The sequence below is a fragment of the Pseudophryne corroboree genome, chromosome 3, assembly GCF_028390025.1.
Source record: "Pseudophryne corroboree isolate aPseCor3 chromosome 3, aPseCor3.hap2, whole genome shotgun sequence".
Lineage (NCBI taxonomy): Eukaryota > Metazoa > Chordata > Amphibia > Anura > Myobatrachidae > Pseudophryne > Pseudophryne corroboree.
In genome coordinates this window covers 787,466,834-787,493,612 of record NC_086446.1, presented here as the reverse complement: position 1 = coordinate 787,493,612, position 26,779 = coordinate 787,466,834, and the positions used below count along the sequence as shown (strand labels likewise).

The window sequence follows — 26,779 nt, the reverse complement described above, 5'->3', positions numbered from 1 at the left end:
GGAACATTTTTTTTTGACCAACCACATGATCTATCTGTTCTCCTTCACGGCCTGGGCAGGCTTGGTGCCCCATTACAGTAGATATGGCAATGCTGTGATTACCTGGTTTAATCTTCTTGACCAGTCCTCTTAGAATGAGCAGAGTCCACACATGTTGGGATTGTCACCCTTCAACCACCAAAGGAACAGCTAGCGAACTCTTGGAGACAGTCTGATGCAGAGTGGTCAGCGCAAATGATATTTGCTCCTCTTCAATATGAGCGCTCTTCTCAAGCAACCTCAAGTGCGACAAAGCGAACTAGACAGCCTTGAAAGTGATTAGCATTTTTCCCAACACTATCATGCAGAAGTGCACCAACACTACCCGACTAGTCCCTCTATGGAGAGCATCTTGTCCTCTGGCAGAAACACCCGCTGTTGTTAGGCTTCAAAGAGCAGTCCCACGGTGACGACTCTCTGCGAAATAATAGGGTTGGATTCCTCGTAATTTATAAACCAACCGTGTGATTGCAGGAACTATGCTGTTACCTTAAACTGGATGTTGGGGGCACAAGGTGATCATCAGGTCATCCAAGGGGATGACTGTCACCCTTGTTGTTCTCAAGCAGCCATGACTGCCATCATTTTTATTAAGTTTTTCAGCACTATATACAGGAATGAGGTTAGGGCATGAATGGAAAATGCTGAAATTGAATAGCAAATCTGTAGAGGCATGATCTTGATCTTGTCTATCCTTATGTAGACATTCAGACAATTAAGCTGAGACTGGGACTGAAGGACCTGTTAGACTTCTGTACCAGAAAGAGGTTAGAATAAAACCTCAAACCCCTCTGGTCTTCTGGGAAGAGAATCATGACTCACGATAAAAGCAATGCTTGAGTGGCTCCCCTCGCCAAATACTTAATGGTAGGGAGGCATATAAGGTTTTTGACATTTCACCTCGTGACGATTCTCACCAAGTGTCTGAAGTGTAAAGCACTATTCCCGAAGCAAAGTAGATGGGCTCCAACCCAGGTAGTTGAACGGCCAGTAATACGGACTTCTTCTCTGCATGTCTGGGAACTGGACACCCAGGACTGCTTACTTTTCTGTCTGCCTCCATGGGAAGCGGGTGTATTACCGCTGGAGAAGGCTTGACTCCTAGGCTCATATAGGAGTGAAAACGGAGCCCCTTAGTTCTAGGGGAAGTGGTTGAAAGAAAGGAAGTACATCTCCCTGTTGCCAAAGAGATAATTTAGTTCAACTCAAGGCCAAAGAAAACGTCCCATGTAAAGGGTAGGGACTAGGGAGGCCAATCCTGGGATCAGCGGGATCCCAGGATTTAGGCCCAAAAACGGCCGAGATTCAGTCCCAGGATTGGAAGCTCCAATCCCGGGGATTGAGGGATCAGCGTTGAGCGTCCTCACGATGCTCAGATGCTGCCCGGCTCCACCGCGCAGAGTGATGTGCAGTCACAGGTCACGCTGCACCGTCGCCGAGTGAGACACGGATGTTTCTCACCCACACGTTGTATGGCGAGTTGTGTGTGCGGGGCGGGGTAGGGCGAGGGGGGCGGACACTTAGGGAAAAGCAAATCCTGGGTATCCCGGGACTGATTATTTTTCAATCCCAATACCCGGAATTGAAAAAAATGGCCCGGGACTGGCCTCCCTAGTAGGGACACCAGATGGCGTGTCCTCCTGCCAAGAAAACCGCCAAAGAGCATGATATTGCTGAGGCAAAGATTTTTGCCTCAACCAGTCCCACATCAGTGTTTCCATAAGGTGATCTCAAGCCTCATGGATGTGCTCATCGATATTAGCAAATTCGATCGGAACTGCGTTGTTCCTCCAGATGATCTGACCTCTTCTTTACTGCCTTGTTGGACAAGGCTGAAGCCAGTATAGGTGAGGCTCCTCCTGCTGTGAAGTTAGTTTTCTGCGTGACCTGAATCTTCCCATCTGTGGTATCCTTAAGGGTAGCAGTGCTGAGGATAGGAAAGGTGGTGGTCTTGGACAGGCAGCCTATGCAAGTAGATTCCTTGTGAGAGGTCTTTCATTTTGGCATGTCCAAACCTAGGTAGAGAGACTGCAACTGGCATGAAATCTTAAACCTACAATAAGGGTGAACCCGCGGCTCAGAGAGGAGATCTTGAGGAAAAGAAACAAAAATAGGATTTTAATTACCTACCGGTAAATCCTTTTCTCGTAGTCCATAAGGGATGTTGTGGGAGACTTAGTACGATGGGGTATAGACTGGGTCCAAATGAGCCAGAGCACTTTAAATTTTCTTCACTGGGTGTGCTTGCTCCTTCCCTCTATTCCCCCTCCCACAGGCAGTTATTGGTAAAAACATGCCCGAAGGAGAAAGGACATATATGAGACAAGGAAAATATGAGAACAAAGAGTGGTGAGATTGATATACAGTATCAGCACACCACGAACATAACGACCAGCAACAGCTGGTAACAACTACAGCAGCAGCTGAACAGGTAACCACAGAAAAGAGAACCTGCAGAAAAGTCACCGCACTGAGGCGGGCGCCCAATATCCCTTATGGACTATGAGAAAAGGATTTACCGGTAGGTAATTAAAATCCTATTTTGTCTAGCATCCATAAGGGATATTGGGGAGACTTAGTACGATGGGGACGTCCCAAAGCTTCCAGAATGGGCGGAAATGTGCGGAGACTGCTGTAGCACCGCCTGCCCAAACTGGGTATCCTCTTTGGCCAGGGTATCAAACTTGTAGAACTTGACAAAAGTGTTATGCCCCCACCAGGTAGCAGCTCGGCATAGTTTCAAGGCCAAGAGTCCACGGGCAGCCGCCCAGGAAGAGCCCACCGATCTCGTAGAGTGGGCCTTCAGAGACTTAGGAACAGGTAAGGCTGCCGACACACAGGCCTGTTGGATAGTAAGCCTAAGCCAACGAGCAATGGACTGCTTTGAAGCAGGACAACCTTTTTTCTGCGCATCATAGAGCACGAACAAGGAATCCGTCTTGCTGATCCGAGCCATTCGCTTGACATAGATCTTCAAGGCATGCACAGCATCCAATGCCTCCGGAGGAGCAGAAGCATCAGAACTGGACGGAACCACAATAGGCTGATTCAGGTGAAACGCAGAGACAACCTTCGGCAAGAACTGCTGTCTAGTCCGTAGCTCTGCTCTGTACTCGTAAAAGACCAAGTAAGGACTTTTACACGATAAGGCCCCCAATTCGGAGACACGACGAGCAGAAGCAAGGGCCAGTAACATCACCATCTTCCATGTGAGGTACTTGTCTTCTACCGTCCGCAGAGGTTGAAACCAGGAGGACTGTAGAAATTCCAACACTACATTCAAATCCCAGGGTGCCGTAGGCAGCACAAAAGGAGGTTGTATGTGGAGTACCCCTTTGAAGAAGGTCTGAACTTCTGACAACACTGCCAATTTCTTCTGCAAGAAAATGGAGAGAGCTGAAATCTGGACCTTAATGGAACCCAGACGTAAGTACTTATCCACACCAGCCTGCAGGAAACGTAAGAAACATCCCAAGTTGAATTCCGCAGGTGGATACATGCATTCCTCGCAGCAAGAGACATATCTTCTCCAGATATAATGATAGTGTTTTGACGTCACATGTTTTCTGGCCTGAACCATGGTAGCAATAACCTTCCTGGAAAGGCCTTTGTGAGCTAGGATGTTCCGCTCAACCTCCATGCCGTCAAATGAAGTCGACGCAAGTCCGGGTAGACGAACGGTCCTTGTTGAAGGAGATCTCTTCTGAGAGGTAGAGGACAAGGGTCTTCTACGGGCATGTCCAGAAGATCCACGTAACATGCCCTCCGAGGCCAATCCGGGGCAATCAGAATTGCCTGGACTCCCTGATCTCTGATGTGCTTGAGCACCCTTGGGAGCAACAGAATTGGAAGAAACAGGTAGACCAGCCGGTAAGGCCAAGGCGTCATCAGTGCATCTACTGCCCTCGCCTGAGGGTCCCTGGTTCGTGAGCAATACCAATGAACCTTCTTGTTGAGACGAGAAGCCATCATGTCTGTCTATCTGTGGGCAGCCCCACCGGTGGACGATCTGTTGGAATACCTGCTGGTGGAGACCCCACTCCCCCCCCATGGATATCGTGACGACTCAGGAAATCCGCTTCCCAGTTCTCCACACCCAGAATGAAGATTACCGACATTGCTCTTGCATTTCTTTCTGCCCAGACGAGTATTTTTGACACCTCTCGCATGCAGGCTCTGCTTTTGTTCCTCCTAGTCGATTGATGTACGCCACTGCTGTGGCGTTGTCCGATTGTACTTGGATCGTGCGATCCTTGAGCAGAGGAGAGGCCCGAAGCAGAGCATTGTAGATCGCCCCAAAGCTCCAGAATGTTGATTGGTAGGAGGGCTTCGTGGGCTGACCACCTGCCCTGGAACTGCGCCCCTTGGGCGACAGCTCCCCATCCTCTCAGACTCGCATCCGTTGTGAGGAGAATTCAATCCTAATTCCCGAAATTCCAGCCACCCAGGAGATTGGAGGATTGCAGCCACCACAGGAGGGAAAACCTGTCTGGAGGCGACAGCCGTATCATCCGGTGCATCTGAAGACGTGATCCGGACCATTTGCTCAGGAGATCCAGCTGAAAAGTCCTGGCATGCAACCTCCCATATTGGATCACCTCGTATGAGGCGACCATCTTTCCCAACAATCTTATGCAAAGATGGATGGACACTCGAGTAGGTCGGAGCACCATGCGGACCATCTCCTGAAGTGTTCTCACCTTGTCCTCAGGTAGGAACACCTTCTGGGACACGGTATCCAGCAACATCCCCAGGAACAGGAGCCGCTGAGACGGCTCCAGATGGGACTTCTGTAAGTCGAGAATCCACCCATGGTGTATCAAAAGGTGGATAGTGCGGTCGATATGGAGCAGCAAAAGCTCCCTGGATCTTGCTTTGATCAGAAGATCATCCAGGTAAGGAACAATATTGACTCCCTGGACCTGAAACTGGAACATCATCTCCACCATCACCTTCATGAACACCCTCGGAGCTGTGGACAGGCCGAAGGGTAGTGCCTGGAATTGGTAGCGATGGTCCAGCAGGGCAAACCTCAGGTACACTTGATGAGGTGGCCAAATTGGAATATGGAGATAGGCATCCTTGATATCCAAGGAAACCATGAATTCCTGGTCTTCCAGGCCCGCAATCACTGCTCGCAAGGATTCTATTTTGAACTTGAACACCTTCAGGTAAGGATTCAAGGACTTTAGATTCAAAATGGGCCTTACCGAACCATCCGGTTTCAGCACCACAAACAGGTTGTAGTAATAACCCTTGCCTCGTTGTGGAATTGGTACTGGAACAATGACGTGTGACTGGACCAACTTTAGGATGGCCTGTTGCAACGTAACCCGCATATCCTCCAAAGCTGGTAATAATAAAATAATAATAATAATTTTATTTATATAGCGCTCTTTCTCCAATAGTACTCAAGGCGCTTAACAGATACATAGCATAATATAGTGCAGAAAATAATGAAGTACATTTTCATAAAATACAGAAGCATGAAGATACTAAAAGGGACACTATGGAAATGGTTTAGTAAACAGGAAAGTCTTGAGTCTACTTTTGAAGGATTCTATAGTTGGGGCCTCTCGCACTGTGCGGGGAAGTGAGTTCCATAGAGTCGGAGCCGCATGACTAAAAGCTCGACCCCCAGATGAATTACGGTAGATTCTAGGTACTGCTAAAAGTCCTTCATCTACAGATCGCAGTAATCGAGTGGGGCAGTATGGGGTCAGAAGCTGTTTCAGGTACCTTGGGCCTTGGTCATGTAATGCTTTGAAACTCAGTAAGCCAATCTTACAGGCAGCCAGTGAAGGGAGTAGAGGATGGGTGTTATGTGGCTAGAATGGGGCTGGTGGGTTAAAAGCCTGGCAGCTGTGTTTTGCACCAGCTGTAAGCGTTGCAATTCTTTTGCTGGTAGACCAAGGTAGAGGGCATTACAGTAGTCTAATCGAGATGATACAAATGCATGTATGACTTTTGGCATATCATCTGAGGGAATTAAGTGCTTGATTATGGCTATGTTCCTCAGGTGAAAGAATGAGGATTTGATTGTGGCTGATATCTGATGTTTAAGTGTCAAGCCACCATCCAGGACAACGCCAAGATTCCACACACGATCACTGGTCTGTAATTCTGAATCCCCGAGTGTAAGTCCAGTTGGTTGGCTATGCTGCAGTCTTGTCCTTTGATGTTGCGGTCGTATCATAAGGACCTCTATTTTATCCGGGTTCAGTCGCAGCCAACTGGCGCTCATCCACTCCTGTAGTTAAGCTAGACAGCCATTTAGGGTTGCTATTGGGTTATCAGTTCCCGGAGCAAAGGACAAGTACAGTTGTGTATCATCTACATAGCAGTGGTAGACCAGGGCATGGCGCCTGATTATTTCGCCCAATGGGAGCATGTATACTGCAAAAAGCATGGGGGATAGTATAGAACCTTGTGGCACACCACATGGCAATGGCACTGGTGGTGATAAGTATAATCCAGACGATACTCTCTGTGACCTGCCTGTGAGAAATGATTTGAACCAGCTTAGGACTGTGCCATCCAGACCACAGAAATGTATCAGTCGCTCAATCAGAAGCCCATGGTCCACGGTATCAAATGCTGCTGAGAGATACAGAAGGATTAATATTGAACAGTCACCTCTGTCTTTTGCCATCAGAAGATCATTTAACACACACACACCAGGGCTGTTTCTGTGCTATGTCTTCTCCTGAATCCTGATTGAAATGGATCATAAATATCATGGGTTGTCAGGTGGGTTTCCAGTTGATTTGCAACCACTTTCTCAATAACCTTTCCTAGGAAAGGAAGGTTTGATACCGGTCTGTAGTTGGTCATGCAGTCGGGATCTAAATTAGGTTTTTTAAGAAGCGGTCTAACAATTGCTTCCTTTAGGGGTCCAGGAAAAATGCCTGTCTGCAAAGAGCATTGAACAATTTTTGCAAAGACAGGACCAATTATATCCATACAACCTATTAGAAGCTTGGTTGAGGCTGGGTCCATATCACAGGTGGTGGGACGCAAAATCCGAACAATTTCAGCAGTGTCCTTTACATCCACTGGGTCAAAGCTGGTCCATGAAGGCAGGTAGCTTATATTGGCAGGCTTTGTAGTCTGCAGGCATGCTGGCTTGCAGAGCATCTACACTGTGCGGAAAAGTTGAGCTGGCCTATTGTTTGCTGCTGTGATCTCATTTGACAGGAACTGTGATTTCTTACGAGTGATTGTCGATTGATATTCTTCGTTATGCTTTATTAGTTTTATTTTGTCATCCACTAGGTTAGTCTTCCTCCATCGTCTTTCCAGTCTACGCCCCCTTTTCTTGAGCTCACTAACACTGTTGTCGAACCATGGAGCTTGACGTTGTGGTTAACAAGGTCTTATATGCACAGGGGCGATAATATCAATTGCAGCCATAACATCCCTATTATAATAACGGACTAGGGAACAGGGATCTTCACAGGCACCCAGTATAGCAGAGAGATCCAGATTTGCTGCAAGAGCCTGGGGAGTCATACCCCTCCTTGGACGATACCTGGTCAACTCCACGGGCAGAGATCTTATTTGAGGGGTTGCAACTGAGAACCAGAGGGAGTAGTGGTCTGACCAGATGACTGGGTTTATTTTTAGGTCAGTGACTTCTAATCCAATCTGAAAGACAAGATCGAGAGTGTGACCACTTTTATGTGTGGCAGTGGGAATGACCTGTGTGAAGCCCAGACCATTCATTGTGCACAGGAGGTTTTGGCCAAGGCGTGAGAGCTCATCATCCACCCATGCATTGAAATCCCCGAGGATGAGCCATCTTTGATGTTTCAGAACCAGGCCAGCAACAGTGTCTGCAATTTCTTGTAGAAACATCTTTCCATCTCCAGGTGGCCGGTAAATGAGAAGTACTCTGAAACCTAATCCTGTCGAACTCCGGGCAGCAATGCACTCGAATGAGCGAGTAATTTCAATAGGGTGGACCCTAAGTTTAAGTTCTTTTTTTAAGCAGAAAGCCACCCCGCCACCCCTGCGGTCCAGTCTTGGGTTGTGGATGACAGAGTAGTTTGTTGGTACTGCAGCCTCCAATATAGGTGCTGCATTTTCATCTAGCCAGGTCTCTGTAATACAGGCTAGATCTGCAGATTCAATAAGGTCAGCAATTGTTGCAGTCTTGTTTCTTATAGATCTGGCATTACAAAGGACTGACCTGATTGGGCATACCAGAGGGCCTTCAGTTTTCTTTATGTTAAGTGCAGGAGCTCTGGGTATGGGGGTCACAAAGCGAGAGTTGACAGTTCTGTCCTTCCAAACACAGGGCCGTCTTTTGGGTATCACTTCTATTTGATTGTTCTTTGAATATGGGGGTGAGCAGGTGGGCAAAGGACTTAGATGGTTACCGGGGGAAATACAATTCCGGCCTGCTCGCTTCCCACGAATGCGCCTGTGTTTTCTTTTTAAAATGCCAAGGGATTGGAGAATAGAAGCCTGTGATGGTGTGTTAGGAACTGCAGAACGTGGTGGGCGGAGTGAAAGAATGAAGCTGGAGCAATACGTATACATTTGGTCATCAATGACAGATTACTATAAGTTTGAGCTGCATATGATGATGAGAGAGGGAGAGAAAGCAGTGTTTTGGGGGTTTTTTGTGTTTTTTTTCCTTTTTGTGTTTTGTTTTCCCCCAATTCGGTATGTGATCCAAAATTGTAATGGGTTTATGAACAAAGTTATTGCTATAACCTATTGGGTATATTTGAAGCAAGTTATAAATAAAATAACTGCTGATTTAGTCAATTATCCTAGGATAGGCAGTCTTTTGGAAAGGTGTTAGAAGCCAATTCCTACTGTGTAGGTGTGAAAAGTCTCAGTGTGAGAGGCCTTTGAAGTAGATTTCTTGTGGGGGTAGTGATAACGTGTCCTGGAAATGGATCCTCATTTGAAACAGTGAGCCTTCAGCAATTCAGAGCCTGAATATACTGATATTAGTAGATTAATGCAATAAGTCAGTTATTTGTTGCTCAGAGAACAGAGGTGGATGATGTCTAAGTGAGGGGCTGGATGTAGCCAAAGATAGGTTGTAATCCACAGTACCTTATCTGGGTAAAGTCCTTATCTGGTAAGCTTGATTTGAAAAATCGTTGGGGAGAGCACTGTTGAACTCCAGCTCGTAGCCTTGAGAAACGAGATTCCTGACCCAGGTATCCTGGCAGGAAGTCTCCCAGACGCGGCTGAAGTGACGCAGTCGAGCTCCCACCTCGAGATTCCCTTCGGGTGGGTGGGAACCGTCATGCTGAGGCCTTAGTGGAAGCAGAACTGGCAGTCTGTTCCTGAGAGCTGGTACAGGTAGGTTTTCTTGACTTACCTCTGGTGCCTCTAGCCGCATTGGAGGCACTTCTGGCCTTAGATCGAAATCTATTAGATCGAAAGGACTGAACAGACGGCCCCGGGTAGGAGCGTCTCGCCAGCGGGGCCCCAGAGGGGAGAAAATAAGATTTTAAACATATCGATAAATCTTTTTCTCGTAGTCCGTAGAGGATGCTGGGGACTCCGTAAGGACCATGGGGATAGACGGGCTCCGCAGGAGACATGGGCACTTTAAGAAAGACTTTAGGTATGGGTGTGCACTGGCTCCTTCCTCTATGCCCCTCCCCCAGACCTCAGTTAGAGAAACTGTGCCCAGAGGAGACGGACAGTACGAGGAAAGGATTTTTGTTAATCCAAGGGCAAGATTCATACCAGCCACACCAATCACACCGTATAACTTGTGATATACTAACTAGTTAACAGTATAAAAACAACATAGCATCAGTCCAAGACCGATGAAAACTATAACATAACCCTTATGTAAGCAACAACTATGGGAGTAATTCCAAGTTGATCGCAGCAGGAAATTTTTTAGCAATTGGGCAAAACCATGTGCACTGCAGGGGAGGCAGATATAACTTGTTCAGAGAGAGTTAGATTTGGGTGTGGTGTGTTCAATCTGCAATCTAATTTGCAGTGTATAAATAAAGCAGCCAGTATTTACCATGCACAGAAACAAAATAACCCACCCAAATCTATCTCTCTCTGCACATGTTATATCTGCCTCCCCTGCAGTGCACATGGTTTTGCCCAATTGCTATCAAAAATCCTGCTGCGATCAACTTGGAATTATCCCCTATATATATAAGTCTTGCAGAAGTAGTCCGCACCTCTACGGACTACCAGAAAAAGATTTACCGGTAAGTTTAAAATCTTATTTTCTCTTACGTCCTAGAGGATGCTGGGGACTCCGTAAGGACCATGGGGATTATACCAAAGCTCCCAAACGGGCGGGAGAGTGCGGATGACTCTGCAGCACCGATTGAGCAAACAGGAGGTCCTCCTCAGCCAGGGTATCAAACTTATAGAACTTTGCAAAGGTGTTTGAACCCGACCAAGTAGCAGTGCCGAGACCCCTTGGGCAGCCGCCCAAGACGAGCCCACCTTCCTAGTGGAATGGGCCTTGACCGATTTTGGTAACGGCAATCCAGCCGTAGAATGCGCCTGCTGAATCATGTTACAGATCCAGCGAGCAATAGTCTGCTGTGAAGCAGGGGCACCAACCTTGTTGGCCGCATATAGGACAAACAGTGCTTCTGTTTTTCTGGCTCTAGCCGTTCTGGCCACGTAAATTTTCAAAGCCCTGACTACATCAAGGGACTCGGAATCCTCCAAGTCACGTGTAGCCACAGGCACCACAATAGGTTGGTTCATATGAAAAGATGATACCACCTTAGGCAAGAATTGAGGACGGGTCCGCAATTCCGCTCTATCCATATGGAAAACCAGATAGGGGCTTTTATGAGACAAAGCCGCCAATTCCGACACTCGCCTAGCCGAAGCCAAGGTTAATAACATGACCACCTTCCAAGTGAGATATTTTAACTCCACCGTTTTAAGTGGTTCAAACCAGTGCGACTTAAGGAAAAACTCAACACCACGTTAAGGTCCCAAGGCGCCACCGGAGGTACAAAAGGAGGCTGAATATGCAGCACTCCCTTCACAAAAGTCTGTACTTCTGGGAGAGAAGCCAATTCTTTTTGAAAGAAAATGGATAAGGCCGAAATCTGAACCTTAATGGAGCCTAATTTTAGGCCCAAATTCACTCCAGTTTGTAGGAAGTGAAGGAAACGGCCCAGATGGAATTCTTCCGTAGGAGCATTCCTGGCCTCACACCAAGAAACATATTTTCGCCATATACGGTGATAATGTTTAGCGGTCACGTCCTTCCTAGCCTTTATCAGCGTAGGAATGACCTCATCCGGAATGCCTTTTTCCGCTAGAATCCTGCGTTCAACCGCCATGCCGTCAAACGCAGCCGCGGTAAGTCTTGGAACAGACAGGGCCCCTGTTGCAACAGGTCCTGTCTTAGAGGAAGAGGCCACGGATCTACTGTGAGCATTTCCTGCAGATCCGGATACCAGGTCCTTCGTGGCCAATCTGGAACAATGAGAATTGTTCTCACTCTTCTTTTTCTTATTATTCTCAACACCTTGGGTATGAGAGGAAGAGGAGGAAACACATAGACCGACTGGAACACCCACGGTGTCACAAGGGCGTCTACAGCTACCGCCTGAGGGTCTTTTGATCTGGCGCAATACCTCTGTAGCTTTTTGTTGAGGCGGGACGCCATCATGTCTATCTGGGGCAGTCCCCACTGACTTGAAATCTGTGCGAAGACTTCCTGATGAAGTCCCCACTCTCCTGGATGCAGGTCGTGTCTGCTGAGGAAGTCTGCTTCCCAGTTGTCCACTCCCGGAATGAACACTGCTGACAGTGCGCTTACATGATTTTCCGCCCAGCGAAGAATCCTGGTGGCTTCCGCCATTGCCACTCTGCTCCTTGTGCTGCCTTGGCGGTTTACATGAGCCACTGAGGTGATGTTGTCTGACTGGATCAGAACTGGTTGGTCGCGAAGTAAGGTCTCCGCTTGACGTAGGGCGTTGTATATGGCCCTCAGTTCCAGGATGTTGATGTGCAGACAAGTCTCTTGACTTGACCAAAGACCTTGGAAGTTTCTTCCCTGTGTGACTGCTACCCAACCTCGGAGGATCGCGTCCGTGGTCACCAGGATCCAGTCCTGAATGCCAAACTTGCGGCCCTCTAGAAGGTGAGCACTCTGCAGCCACCACAGGAGAGATACCCTGGCTCTGTGGGACAGGGTGATCAACTGATGAATTTGTAGATGTGACCCAGACCACTTGTCCAGTAGGTCCCATTGGAAAGTCCTTGCATGGAACCTGCCGAAGGGAATGGCCTCGTATGATGCCACCATCTTTCCCAGGACTCGAGTGCAGTGATGCACTGACACCTGTTTTGGCTTCAATAGGTTCCTGACCAGAGTCATGAGTTCCTGAGCTTTTTCTATCGGAAGATAAACCCTTTTCTGGTCTGTATCCAGAATCATGCACAAGAAGGTCAGACGAGTCGTAGGAACCAACTGCGACTTCGGGATATTGAGAATCCAGCCGTGTTGCTGTAACACCTTCAGTGAAAGTGATACGCTGTTCAGCAACTGCTCTCTTGATCTCGTTTTTATGAGGAGATCGTCCAAGTACGGGATAATAAGATTTTACTCACCGGTAAATCTATTTCTCGTAGTCCGTAGTGGATGCTGGGAACTCCGAAGGAGGCTGGGCACTCTAGAAAGATTTATGACTACCTGGTGTGCACTGGCTCCTCCCACTATGACCCTCCTCCAAGCCTCAGTTAGGACACTGTGCCCGGACGAGCTGACATAATAAGGAAGGATTTTGAATCCCGGGTAAGACTCATACCAGCCACACCAATCACACCGTACAACTCGTGATACTATATCCAGTTTGACAGTATGAAAACAACTGAGCCTCTCAACAGATGGCTCAACAATAACCCTTTAGTTAGCAATAACTATTTACAAGTATTGCAGACAATCCGCACTTGGGATGGGCGCCCAGCATCCACTACGGACTACGAGAAATAGATTTACCGGTGAGTAAAATCTTATTTTCTCTGACGTCCTAGTGGATGCTGGGAACTCCGAAAGGACCATGGGGATTATACCAAAGCTCCCAAACGGGCGGGAGAGTGCGGATGACTCTGCAGCACCGAATGAGAGAACTCAAGGTCCTCCTTAGCCAGGGTATCAAATTTGTAGAATTTTGCAAACGTGTTTGCCCCTGACCAAGTAACAGCTCGGCAAAGTTGCAAAGCCGAGACCCCTCGGGCAGCCGCCCAAGATGAGCCCACCTTCCCTGTGGAATGGGCTTTCACTGATTTAGGATGCAGCAGTCCAGCCGCAGAATGCGCCTGCTGAATCGTGTCACAGATCCAGCGAGCGATAGTCTGCTTAGAAGCAGGAGCACCCAGCCTGTTGGGTGCATACAGGATAAATAGCGAGTCAATTTTCTTGACTCTAGCCATCCTGGAAACATAATTTTTCAAGGCCCCGACTACGTCCAGTAACTTGGAATCCTCCAAGTCCCTAGTAGCCGCAGGCACCACAATAGGTTGGTTCAAGTGAAAAACTGATACCACCGTAGGGAGAAACTGGGGACGAGTCCTCAATTCTGCCCTATCCATATGGAAAATCAGATAAGGACTTTTATATGACAAAGCCGCCAATTCTGATACACGCCTGGCCGAAACCAAGGCCAATAACATGACCACTTTCCGCGTGAGATATTTTAGATCCACGGTTTTTAGTGGTTCAAACCAATGTGATTTTAAGAAACTCAACACCAAGTTGAGATCCCAAGGTGCCACTGGAGGCACAACCGGGGGCTGAATATGCAGCACTCCTTTTACAATGTCTGAACTTCAGGTACTGAAGCTAATTCTTTCTGGAAGAAAATCGACAGAGCCGAGATCTGTATCTTAATGGAGCCTAATTTTAGGCCCATAGACACTCCTGCTTGTAGGAAATGCAGAAATCGACCTAGTTGAAATTCCTCTGTTGGGGCCTTTTGTGGCCTCACACCAAGCAACATATTTCCGCAATATGCGGTGATAATGTTTTGCAGTTACATCTTTCCTGGCTTGAATCAGCGTAGGAATGACTTCCTCCGGAATGCCCTTTTCCTTTAGGATCCGGCGTTCAACCGCCATGCCATCAAAATGTAGCCGCGGTAAGTCTTGGAACAGACAGGGCCCCTGCTGCAGCAGGTCCTGTCTGTGCGGCAGAGGCCATGGGTCCTCTGATATAATTTCTTGAAGTTCTGGGTACCAGGCTCTTCTTGGCCAATCCGGAACCACGAGTATCGTTCTTACTCCTCGCCTTCTTATTATTCTCAGTACCTTTGGTATGAGAGGCAGAGGGGGGAACACATAAACCGACTGGTACACCCACGGTGTTACCAGAGCGTCCACAGCTATCGCCTGAAGGTCCCTTGACCTGGCGCAATATCTTTTATAGCTTTTTGTTGAGGCGGGACGCCTTCATGTCCACCTGTGGCCTTTCCCAATGGTGTACAATCCTTTGGAAGACTTCTGGATGAAGTCCCCACTCTCTCGGGTGGAAGTCGTGTCTGCTGAGAAGATCTGCTTCCCAGTTGTCCACTCCGGGAATGCACACTGCTGACAGTGCTAACACATGATTTTCCGCCCATCGGAGAATCCTTGTGGCTTCTGCCATCGCCATCCTGCTTCTTGTGCCGCCCTGTTGGTTTACATGGGCGACTGCCGTGATGTTGTCTGATTGGATCAGGACCGGCCGGTTTTGAAGCAGAGGCCTTGGCTGACTCAGGGCATTGTAAATGGCCCTCAGTTCCAGAATATTTATGTAGGGAAGTCACCTGACTTGACCAAAGTCCCTGGAAGCTTCTTCCCTGTGTGACTGCCCCCCAGCCTCAAAGGCTGGCATCCATGGTCACTAGGACCTAGTCCTGTATGTCGAACCTGTGGCCCTCTTGAAGATGGGCACTCTGCAGCCACTACAGTAGAGATACCCTGGTCCTTGGAGACAGGGTTATCAGCCGATGCATCTGAAGATGTGATCCGTACCACTTGTCTAACAGGTCCCCCTGAAAAGTTCTTGCATGGAACCTGCCGAATGGGATTGCTTCGTAGGAAGCTATCATTTTTCCCAGGACTCGCGTGCAATGATGCACCGATAACTGTTTTGGCTTCAGGAGGTCTCTGACTAGAGATGACAGCTCCTTGGCTTTCTCCTCCGGGAGAAACACTTATTTCTGGTCTGTGTCCAGAACCATCCCCAGGAACAGTAGACGTGTCGTAGGAAATAGCTGTGTCTTTGGACTGTTTAGAATCCAACCGTGCTGTTGTAGCACTTTCCAAAATAGTGCTACCCCGACTAGCAACTGCTCCTTGGACCTCGCCCTTATAAGGAGATTGTCCAAGTACGGGATCATTAAAAACTCCCCTTTTTCGAAGGAGTATCATCATTCCGGCCATTACCTTGGTAACACCCTCGGTGCCATGTACAGTCCAAACGGCAGAGTCTGGACTTGGTAATGGTAATCCTGTACCACAAATCTAAAGTACTCCTGGCGAGGATAGTAAATGGGGACATGCAGGTAAGCATCCTTGATGTCCCGGGATACCATGTAATCCCCCTCGTCCAGGCTTGCAATAACCGCCCTGAGCGATTCCATCTTGAACTTGAATTTTTTTATGTATGTGTTCAAGGATTTTAAATATAAAAAAGGGTCACACCGAACCATGCGGTTTCGGTACCCCAAACCGTGTGGAATAGTAACCCCGTCCTTGTTGAAGTAGGGGCACCTTAAGTATTACCTGATGGGAATACAGCTTATTAATTGCCTCTAGCACAGCCTCCCTGCCTGAGGGAGTTGTCGGCAAGGCATATTTGAGGAAACGGCGGGGAGAAGACATCTCGAATTCCAGCTTGTACCCCTGAAATACTACTTGAATGAAACAGGGATCCACCTGTGAGCGAGCCCACTGATCGCTGAAATTTTTGAGACGGCCCCCCACCGTACCTGGCTACACCTGTGGAGCCCCCGCGTCATGCTGTGGACTCAGAGGAAGCGAGAGAAGAATTATGATTCTGGGAACAGGCTGACTGGTGCAGCTTTTTCCCTCTTCCCTTGTCTCTGTACAGAAAGGAAGCGCCTTTGACCCGCTTGCTTTTCTGAAGCCGAAAGGACTGTACCTGATAATACAGTGCTTTCTTAGTCTGTGAGGAAAACTGAGGTAAAAATATTTCTTCCCAGCTGTTGCTGCGGATACGAGGTCCCAGAGACCATCCCCAAATAATTCCTCACCCTTATAAGGCAGAATCTCTATGCGCCTTTTAAAGTCAGCATCACCTGTCCAGTGACAGGTCTCTAATACCCTCCTGACAGAATGGACATTACATTCATTTTGGATGCCAGCCGGCAAAATATCCCTCTGTGCATCCCTCATATATAAGACGACGTCTTTAATATGTTCTCATGTTAGCAAACTAGTATGTTTGACAGGGTCACCGACCACGCTGCAGCAGCACGCTCTGCAGGTTTCAGTCTAGTACCTGAGTGTGTAAATACAGACTTCAGGATAGCCTCCTGCTTTTTATCAACAGGTACCTTCAAAGTGGCCGTTCCTAAAACGGCAGTGCCACCTATTTTGACAACCGTGTGAGCGCCTTATCCACCCTAGGGGATATCTCCCAGCGTAACTTATCCTCTGGCGGGAAAAGGTACGCCATCAGTAACTTTTTAGAAATTACCAGTTTCTTATCAGGGGGAACCCACGCTTTTCACACACTTCATTCATTCATCTGATGGGGGAACAAAACACTGCCTGCTTTTTCTCCCCAAACATAAAAACCCATTTTTAGAGGTTAATGTCAGAAATGTGTAACACATTTTTTATTGCCGGGATCAAGTCACGGATGTTCCTAGTGGATTGTGTATATGTCTCAACCTTGTCGACACTGGAGTCAGACTCCGTGTCGACATCTGTGTCTGCCATCTGAATGAGCGGGCGTTTTTGAGCCCCTGATGGCCTTTGAGACGCCTGGGCAGGCGCGGGCTGAGAAGCCGGCTGTCCCACAGCTGTTACGTCATCCACCCTTTTATGTAAGGAGTTGACACTGTCGGTTAATACCTTTCACCTAACCATCCACTCTGGTGTCGGCCCCACAGGGGGCAACATCACATTTATCGGCATCTGCTCCGTCACTATATAAGCCTCCTCCTCAAACATGTCGACACAGCCGTACCGACACACCGCACACACACAGGGAATGCTCTGACTGAGGACAGGACCCCACAAAGCCCTTTGGGGAGACAGAGAGAGAGTATGCCAGCACACACCAGAGCGCTATATAATGTGGGGATTAACACTATAACTGAGTGAATTTTCCCCCATAGCTGCTTGTATATACAATATTGCGCCTAAATTTAGTGCCCCCCCTCTCTTTTTAACCCTTTGAGCCTGAAAACTACAGGGGAGAGTCTGGGGAGCTTTCTTCCAGCTGCACTGTGAAGAGAAAATGGCGCCAGTGTGTCTGAGGGAGATAGCTCCGCCCCTTTTCCGCGGCCTATTCTCCCGCTTTTTTCTGGATTCTGGCAGGGGTATTTACCACATATATAGCCTCTGGGGCTATATATTGTGGTATTTTTGCCAGCCAAGGTGTTTTTATTGCTGCTCAGGGCGCCCCCCCCAGCGCCCTGCACCCTCAGTGACCGGAGTGTGAAGTGTGTATGAGGAGCAATGGCGCACAGCTGCAGTGCTGTGCGCTACCTTGGTGAAGACTGATGTCTTCTGCCGACGATTTTCCGGACCTCTTCTTGCTTCTGGCTCTGTAAGGGGGACGGTGGCGCGGCTCCGGGACCGAACACCAAGGACTGGGCCTGCGGTCGATCCCTCTGGAGCTAATGGTGTCCAGTAGCCTAAAAAGCCCAATCCGGCTGCAAGCAGGCGAGTTCGCTTCTTCTCCCCTTAGTCCCTCGCTGCAGTGAGCCTGTTGCCAGCAGGTCTCACTGAAAATAAAAAACCTAATTCTATACTTTCTTTCTAGAGGCTCAGGAGAGCCCCTAGTGTGCATCCAACCTCGGCCGGGCACAAGATCTAACTGAGGCTTGGAGGAGGGTCATAGTGGGAGGAGCCAGTGCACACCAGGTAGTCATAAATCTTTCTAGAGTGCCCAGCCTCCTTCGGAGCCCGCTATCCCCATGGTCCTTTCGGAGTTCCCAGCATCCACTAGGACGTCAGAGAAAATTGTGACACCTTGCTTGCGCAGGAGCACCATCATTTCCGCCATTACCTTGGTGAAAATCCTCGGGGCCGTGGAAAGCCCAAACGGCAACGTCTGAAATTGGTAATGACAATCCTGTAACGCAAATCTCAGGTACGCCTGATGAGGTGGATAAATGGGAACATGAAGGAATGCATCTTTTATGTCCAGAGATACCATAAAATCCCCCCCTTCCAGGCTGGCGATGACCGCTCTTAGCGATTCCATCTTGAACTTGAACCTTTTCAAGTATAGGTTCAGGAATTTTAAATTTAAAATGGGTCTGACCGAACCGTCAGGTTTCGGGACTACAAACAGGGTTGAGTAATATACCCTTCCTTGTTGAAGCAGGGGAACCTTGACCACCACCTGTTGAAGATACAATTTGTGAATTGCATTTAACAGTATCTCCCTTTCCGGGGGAGAAGCTGGTAGGGCCGATTTGAAAAATCGGCGAGGAGGCACCTCTTCGAATTCCAGCTTGTAACCCTGAGACACAATTTCTATTGCCCAGGGATCCACCTGTGAGTGAACCCAGATGTGGCTGAAAATTCGAAGACGTGCCCCCACTGGGGCGGACTCCTTTAGCGGAGCCCCAGCGTCATGCGGTGGATTTTGTAGAGGCCGGGGAGGACTTCTGTTCCTGGGAACTAGCTGTGTTGTGCAGCTTTTTCCCTCTGCCCCTACCTCTGGCAAGAAAGGACGCACCTCGTACTTTCTTGTTTCTTTGTGATCGAAAGGACTGCATTTGATAATGTGGCGCTTTCTTAGGCTGTGAGGGAATATAAGGCAAAAAATTTGATTTACCAGCTGTAGCTGTGGAGACCAGGTCCGAGAGACCTTCCCCAAACAATTCCTCACCCCTGTAAGGTAAAACCTCCATATGCCTCTTTGAGTCGGCATCACTTGTCCATTGCCGGGTCCATAGGACTCGTCTAGCAGAAATCGACATAGCGTTGATTCTAGAACCCAGTAGACTAATGTCTCTTTGAGCATCTCTCATATATAAGACAGCATCTTTTATATGCCCTAGGGTCAATAAAATGGTATACTTATCTAGGGTCTCAATTTCCGCTGATAAGGTATCTGTCCATGCTGCTACAGCGCTACAAACCCAGGCCGACGCAATCGCCGGTCTGAGTAAGGTACCAGAATGTGTGTAAATGGACTTCAAGGTAACCTCCTGCTTGCGGTCAGCAGCATCCCTGAGGGTAGCCGTATCTTGAGATGGCAGCGCTACCTTTTTGGATAAGCGTGTCAATGCTTTGTCCACCCTAGGGGAGGATTCCCACCGTATCCTGTCCGTTGGCGGGTAAGGATACGCCATAAGAATCCTTTTGGGAATCTGCAGTTTTTTGTCTGGAGATTCCCAAGCTTTTTCACATAATTCGTTCAACTCATGTGAGGGGGGAAAGGTTACCTCAGGTTTCTTTCCCTTATACATGTGTACCCTCGTGTCAGGGACAGGGGTTTACTCTGTGATATGCAAAACATCTTTTATTGCAATAATCATATATCGAATACATTTAGCCAATTTTGGCTGTAACTTTGCATCATCGTAGTCGACACTGGAGTCAGAATCCGTGTCGGTATCTGTGTCTACTATTTGGGATAGTGGGCGCTTTTGAGACCCCGAAAGTCCCTGCGACATAGGGACAGACATGGGTTGACTCCCTGGCTGTTCCCTAGCTTCAGCTTTGTCTAATCTTTTGTGCAATAAATTTACATTAGCACTTAAAACATTCCACATATCCATCCAGTCAGGTGTCGGCGTTGTCGACGGAGACACCACATTCATTTGCTCCCCCTCCTCCCTAGGAGAGCCTTCTACCTCAGACATGTCGACACACGCGTACCGACACACCACACACTCAGGGAATCCTCTTATCTGAAGACAGTTCCCCCACAAGGCCCTTTGGAGAGACAGAGAGAGAGAGTATGCCAGCACACACCCAGCGCTATATGACCCAGGAAAAAACACAATAAAATAAGAATTTACTCACCAGTAATTCTATTTCTCGTAGTCCGTAGTGGATGCTGGGAACTCCGTAAGGACCATGGGGAATAGACGGGATCCGCAGGAGACTGGGCACTCTAAAGAAAAGATAAGGTACTATCTGGTGTGCACTGGCTCCTCCCTCTATGCCCCTCCTCCATACCTCAGTTAGGGAAACTGTGCCCGGACGAGCTGACATTACAAGGAAAGGAAATTTGAATCCAGGGTAAGACTCATACCAGCCACACCAATCACACCGTACAACTTGTGATAACCTTACCCAGTTAACAGTATGAACAACAACTGAGCCTCACTCAACGGATGGCTCATAACAATAACCCTTATATAAGCAATAACTATATACAAGCATTGCAGAAGAAGTCCGCACTTGGGACGGGCGCCCAGCATCCACTACGGACTACGAGAAATAGAATTACCGGTGAGTAAATTCTTATTTTCTCTGACGTCCTAGTGGATGCTGGGAACTCCGTAAGGACCATGGGGATTATACCAAAGCTCCCAAACGGGCGGGAGAGTGCGGATGACTCTGCAGCACCGAATGAGCAAACACAAGGTCCTCCTCAGCCAGGGTATCAAACTTGTAGAACTTTGCAAATGTGTTTGAACCCGACCAAGTAGCCGCTCGGCAAAGCTGTAAAGCCGAGACCCCTCGGGCAGCCGCCCAAGAAGAGCCCACCTTCCTTGTGGAATGGGCTTTTACTGATTTTGGATGCGGCAATCCAGCCGCAGAATGAGCTAGCTGAATCGTGCTACAGATCCAGCGCGCAATAGTTTGCTTTGAAGCAGGAGCACCCAGCTTGTTGGGTGCATGCAGGATAAACAGCGAGTCAGTCTTCCTGACTCCAGCCGTTCTGGAAACATATATTTTCAAAGCCCTGACTACGTCCAGTAACTTGGAGTCCTCCAAGACCCAAGTAGCCGCAGGCACCACAATAGGTTGGTTCAAATGAAACGATGATACCACCTTTGGGAGAAATTGGGGACGAGTCCTCAATTCTGCCCTGTCCATATGGAAGATCAGATATGGGCTTTTACATGACAAAGCCGCCAATTCCGACACACGCCTAGCCGATGCCAAGGCCAACAGCATGACCACTTTCCACGTGAGATACTTTAGTTCCACGGTCCTAAGTGGCTCAAACCAGTGGGATTTCAGGAAATCCAACACAACGTTAAGATCCCAGGGTGCCACTGGTGGCACAAAAGGGGGCTGAATATGCAGCACTCCCTTAACAAACGTCTGAACCTCAAAGCAGTGAAGCTAGTTCTTTTTGAAAGAAAATGGATAGGGCCGAAATCTGGACCTTTATGGACCCCAATTTTAGGCCCATAGTCACCCCTGACTGTAGGAAGTGCAGGAATCGACCCAGCTGGAATTCCTCTGTAGGGGCTTCCTGGCCTCACACCAAGCAACATATTTTCGCCATATACGGTGATAATGCTTTGCTGTCACGTCTTTCCTAGCCTTTATCAGCGTAGGAATAACTTCATCCGGAATGCCTTTTTCAGCTAGGATCCGGCGTTCAACCGTCATGCCGTCAAACGCAGCCGCGGTAAGTCTTGGAACAGACCGGGCCCTTGTTGCAGCAGGTCCTGTCTGAGAGGCAGAGGCCATGGGTCCTCTGTGCGCATTTCTTGCAGTTCCGGGTACCAAGTCCTTCTTGGCCAATCCGGAACAATGAGTATTGTTCTTATTCCTCTCTTTCTTACTATTCTCAGTACCTTGGGTATGACAGGAAGAGGAGGAAACACATATACCGACTGGTACACCCACAGTGTCACTAGGGCGTCCACAGCTATCGCCTGAGGGTCCCTTGACCTGGCGCAATATCTTTTTAGCTTTTTGTTGAGGCGGGACGCCATCATGTCCACCTGTGGCAGTTCCCATCGCTTTGCGATCTGTGTGAAGACTTCTTGATGAAGTCCCCACTCTCCCGGGTGGAGGTCGTGTCTGCTGAGGAAGTCTGCTTCCCAGTTGTCCACTCCCGAAATGAACACTGCTGACAGTGCTTGCACGTGATTCTCCGCCCACCGAAGAATCTTTGTGGCTTCCGCCATTGCCATCCTGCTTCTTGTGCCGCCCTGGCGGTTTACATGGGCGACCGCCGTGATGTTGTCTGACTGAATCAGTACTGGCCGGTTTCGAAGCAGGGGCTCTGCTTGACTCAGGGCGTTGTAAATGGCCCTTAGTTCCAGTATATTTATGTGTAGAGTAGTCTCCAGACTTGACCACAGCCCTTGGAAGTTTCTTCCCTGAGTGACTGCCCCCCACCCTCGGAGGCTTGCATCCGTGGTCACCAGGACCCAGTCCTGTATGCCGAACCTGCGGCCCTCGAGAAGGTGAGCACTCTGCAGCCACCACAGAAGAGACACCCTGGCCCTTGGGGACAGGGTGATCAGCCGATGCATCTGAAGATGCGATCCGGACCACTTGTCCAACAGATCCCACTGAAAGATCCTCGCATGGAACCTGCCGAAGGGAATGGCTTCGTATGAAGCCACCATCTTTCCCAGGACTCGCGTACAGTGATGCACCGATACCTGTTTTGGTTTCAGGAGGTCCCTGACCAGAGATGCTAAGTCCTGGGCCTTCTCCACCGGGAGAAACACCTTCTTCTGTTCTGTGTCCAGAATCATGCCCAGGAAAAGCAGACGCGTCGTAGGAATCAGCTGCGACTTTGGAACATTCAGAATCCAGCCGTGCTGTTGCAAGACTTCCTGAGAGAGTGCTACGCTGATCAACAACTGCTCCCTGACCTCGCCTTTATGAGGAGATTGTCCAAGTACGGGATAATTATAACTCCCTTCTGCCGAAGGAGTATCATCATTTCGGCCATTACCTTGGTAAATATTCTCGGTGCCGTGGACAGGCCAAACGGCAACGTCTGGAACTGGTAATGACAGTCCTGTACCACAAACCTGAGGTACTCCTGGTGAGGTGGGTAAATGGGGACATGCAAGTAAGCATCTTTGATGTCCAGCGACACCATAAAATCCCCCTCTTCCAGGCTTGCAATAACCGCTCTGAGCGATTCCATTTTGAACTTGAATTTCTTTATATAAGTGTTCAAGGATTTTAAATTCAGAATGGGTCTCACCGAACCGTCCGGTTTCGGTACCACAAACATTGTGGAATAGTAACCCCTTCCCTGTTGAAGGAGGGGGACCCTGACAATCACTTGCTGGAGGTACAGCTTGTGAATTGCCGCCAATACTACCTCCCTTTCCATGGGGGAAGCTGGCAAGGCTGATTTGAGGTAACGGCGGAGGGGAGTCGCTTCGAATTCCAGCTTGTATCCCTGAGATACAATTTGTACAGCCCAGAGATCCACCTGTGAGCGAACCCACTGGTTGCTGAAGTTTCGGAGACGCGCCCCCAGCGCACCTGGCTCCGCCTGTGGAGCCCCAACGTCATGCGGTGGACTTAGTGGAAGCAGGGAAGGACTTTTGTTCCTGGGAACTGGCTGCATGGTGCAGCTTCTTACCTCTACACCTGCCTCTGGCAAGAAAGGATGCGCCCCTGACCCTCTTGCCTTTTTGGGAACGAAAGGACTGCATTTGATAATACGGTGCTTTCTTAGGCTGTGAGGAAACCTGAGGCAAGAAAGTCGACTTTCCAGCTGTCGCTGTGGACACGAGGTCCGTCAGACCGTCCCCAAACAATTCCTCACCCTTATAAGGCAAAACCTCCATGTGTTTTTTAGAATCAGCATCTCCTGTCCATTGCCGAGTCCATAAGACCCTCCTGGCAGAAATGGACATAGCATTAATTCTAGAGCCCAGCAGGCAAATGTCCCTCTGAGCATCCCGCATATATAAGACAACGTCTTTGATATGGCCCAGGGTTAGCAAAACAGTATCTCTGTCGAGGGAATCTATGTCGTCTAACAGAGTATCTGTCCACGCTGCTACAGCACTACACATCCAGGCTGAAGCAATAGCAGGTCTCAGTAGAGTACCAGAGTGTGTATACACTGACTTCAGGATAGCTTCCTGCTTTCTATCCGCAGGCTCCTTTAGGGCGGCCGTATCCTGAGACGGCAGGGCCACCTTTTTAGATAAGCGTGTCAGTGCCTTGTCCACCCTAGGGGATGTTTCCCAACGTAACCTGTCCGTTGGCGGGAAAGGGTACGCCATCAGTATCCTCTTAGAAATCACTAATTTCTTATCAGGGGAACTCCACGCTTCTTCACACAATTCACTTAATTCATCAGATGGGGGAAAAGTCACTGGCTGCTTTTTCTCCCCAAACATATAAACCCTCTTGGTATTAACAGGGTTAATCTCAGAAATGTGTAATACATCTTTCATTGCAATAATCATGTATCGGATGGCCTTGGTCATTTTAGACTGTAAATGTGCCTCATCATCGTCGACACTGGAGTCGGACTCCGTGTCGACATCTGTGTCAACCATCTGAGATAGAGGGCGTTTATGAGCCCCTGACGGTTTCTGAGTCGCCTGGGCAGGCGCGGGCTGAGACCCCGGCTGTCCCAAGGCTGCAGCGTCATCAAACCTTTTATGTAAGGAGTTTACATTGTCATTTAAGACCTTCCACATATCCATCCAATCAGGTGTCGGCCCCGACACCACACTTATCTGCCCTTGCTCCGCCTCCACGTAACCTTCCCCATCAAACATGTCGACACAGCCGTACCGACACACCGCACACACACAGGGAATGCTCAGACTGAGGACAGGACCCCCACAAAGTCCTTTGGGGAGACAGAGAGAGAGTATGCCAGCACACACCACAGCGCTATGTAACACAGGGATTCTCACTGATAATAAGTGATTTACCCAATAGCTGCTTTATATGTCTTATTTGCGCCTAAATTTATGTGCCCCCCCTCTCTTTTTAACCCGTCTTGTACCTGGATACTACAGGGAAGAGCCTGGGGAGCTGCTTCCAGCGGAAGAGAAAATGGCGCTGGTGTGCTGAGGAAGAAGGCCCCGCCCCCTCAGTGGCGGGCTTCTGTCCCGCTTTCTGTGTGAAAAAATGGCGGGGGTTTTTACATATATACAGTGCCAGACTGTATATATGTATTTTTATGCCAAAAGGTACTTCAATTGCAGCCCAGGGCACCCCCCCCCCCCCCAGCGCCCTGCACCCTAAAGTGACCAGAGTGTGTAAGTGTGCTGGGAGCAATGGCGCACAGCTGCGGTGCTGTGCGCTACCTTAATGAAGACAGGAGTCTTCAGCCGCCGATTTCGTCGTCTTCAAGCTTCTGTTCTTCTGGCTCTGCGAGGGGGACGGCGGCGCGGCTCCGGGAACGGACGATCGAGGACAGGTGCCTGTGTTCGAACCCTCTGGAGCTAATGGTGTCCAGTAGCCTAAGAAGCACAAGCTAGCTGCAATCAGGTAGGTTTGCTTCTCTCCTCTTAGTCCCACGTAGCAGTGAGTCTGTTGCCAGCAGAAGCTCACTGAAAATAAAAAACCTAATAAATACTTTCTTTACTAGTAAGCTCAGGAGAGCCCACTAGGAGCACCCAGCTCTGGCCGGGCACAGATTCTAACTGAGGTCTGGAGGAGGGGCATAGAGGGAGGAGCCAGTGCACACCAGATAGTACCTAATCTTTTCTTTAGAGTGCCCAGTCTCCTGCGGAGCCCGTCTATTCCCCATGGTCCTTACGGAGTTCCCAGCATCCACTAGGACGTCAGAGAAATATATGGTTACCCAGTAGCGCTGTTTATATATATATATATATATATATATATATTTATATATGCGCCAAATTATGTGCCCCCCCCCCCCCCCCCCCTTCTGTCCTTCTTTAAAACCCTCCTTCACCGTGGAATAAGCAGGGGAGAGTCCGGGGAGCTTCCTCTCAGCGCTGTGCTGTGGAGAAAATGGCGCTGGTGAGTGCCGAGGAAGAAGCCCCGCCCCCTCGGCAGCGGGCTTCTGTCCCGCTCAAATATACTAAAAACTGGCGGGGGCTCTTTATATATACAGTGCCCAGCTGTATATATACATATTTTTGCCAAAAAGAGGTTCATATGCTGCCCAGGGCGCCCACCCCTGCGCCCTGCACCCTTACAGTGACTGCCGTGTGTGAGGTGTATGGGAGCAATGGCGCACAGTGTTACTGCTGTGCGTTACCTCAGTGAAGATCATGAAGTCTTCTGCCACCTCTGAAGTCTTCTTTTCTTCTCATACTCATACCCGGCTTCTATCTTCCGGCTCTGCGAGGAGGAGGACGGCGGCGCGGCTCTGGGACGGACGGCGAGGGTGAGACCTGCGTACCGATCCCTCTGGAGCTAATGGTCTCCAGTAGCCTAAGAAACAGAGCCTAGCATTAAAGTAGGTCTGTTTCTCTCCCCTCAGTCCCTCGATGCAGGGAGTCTGTTGCCAGCAGTGCTCCCTGAAAATAAAAAACCTAACAAATATACTTTCTGTCAGGAAACTCAGGAGAGCTCCCTGTAATGCACCCAGTCTCCTCCGGGCACAGTAGTAAACTGAGGTCTGGAGGAGGGGCATAGAGGGAGGAGCCAGTGCACACCCAGACCTAAAGTCTTTCTTAAAGTGCCCATGTCT

General features: G+C 49.0%; 1 protein-coding gene across 4 annotated transcripts in view; it reads right to left on the bottom strand.

The window, feature by feature from the left end:
• The window catches only part of XPNPEP1 (X-prolyl aminopeptidase 1), a 97,058-nt gene that overhangs the window by 37,712 nt on the left and 32,567 nt on the right, over nucleotides 1-26,779 (bottom strand). The gene's annotated exons all lie outside the window — the stretch shown is intronic.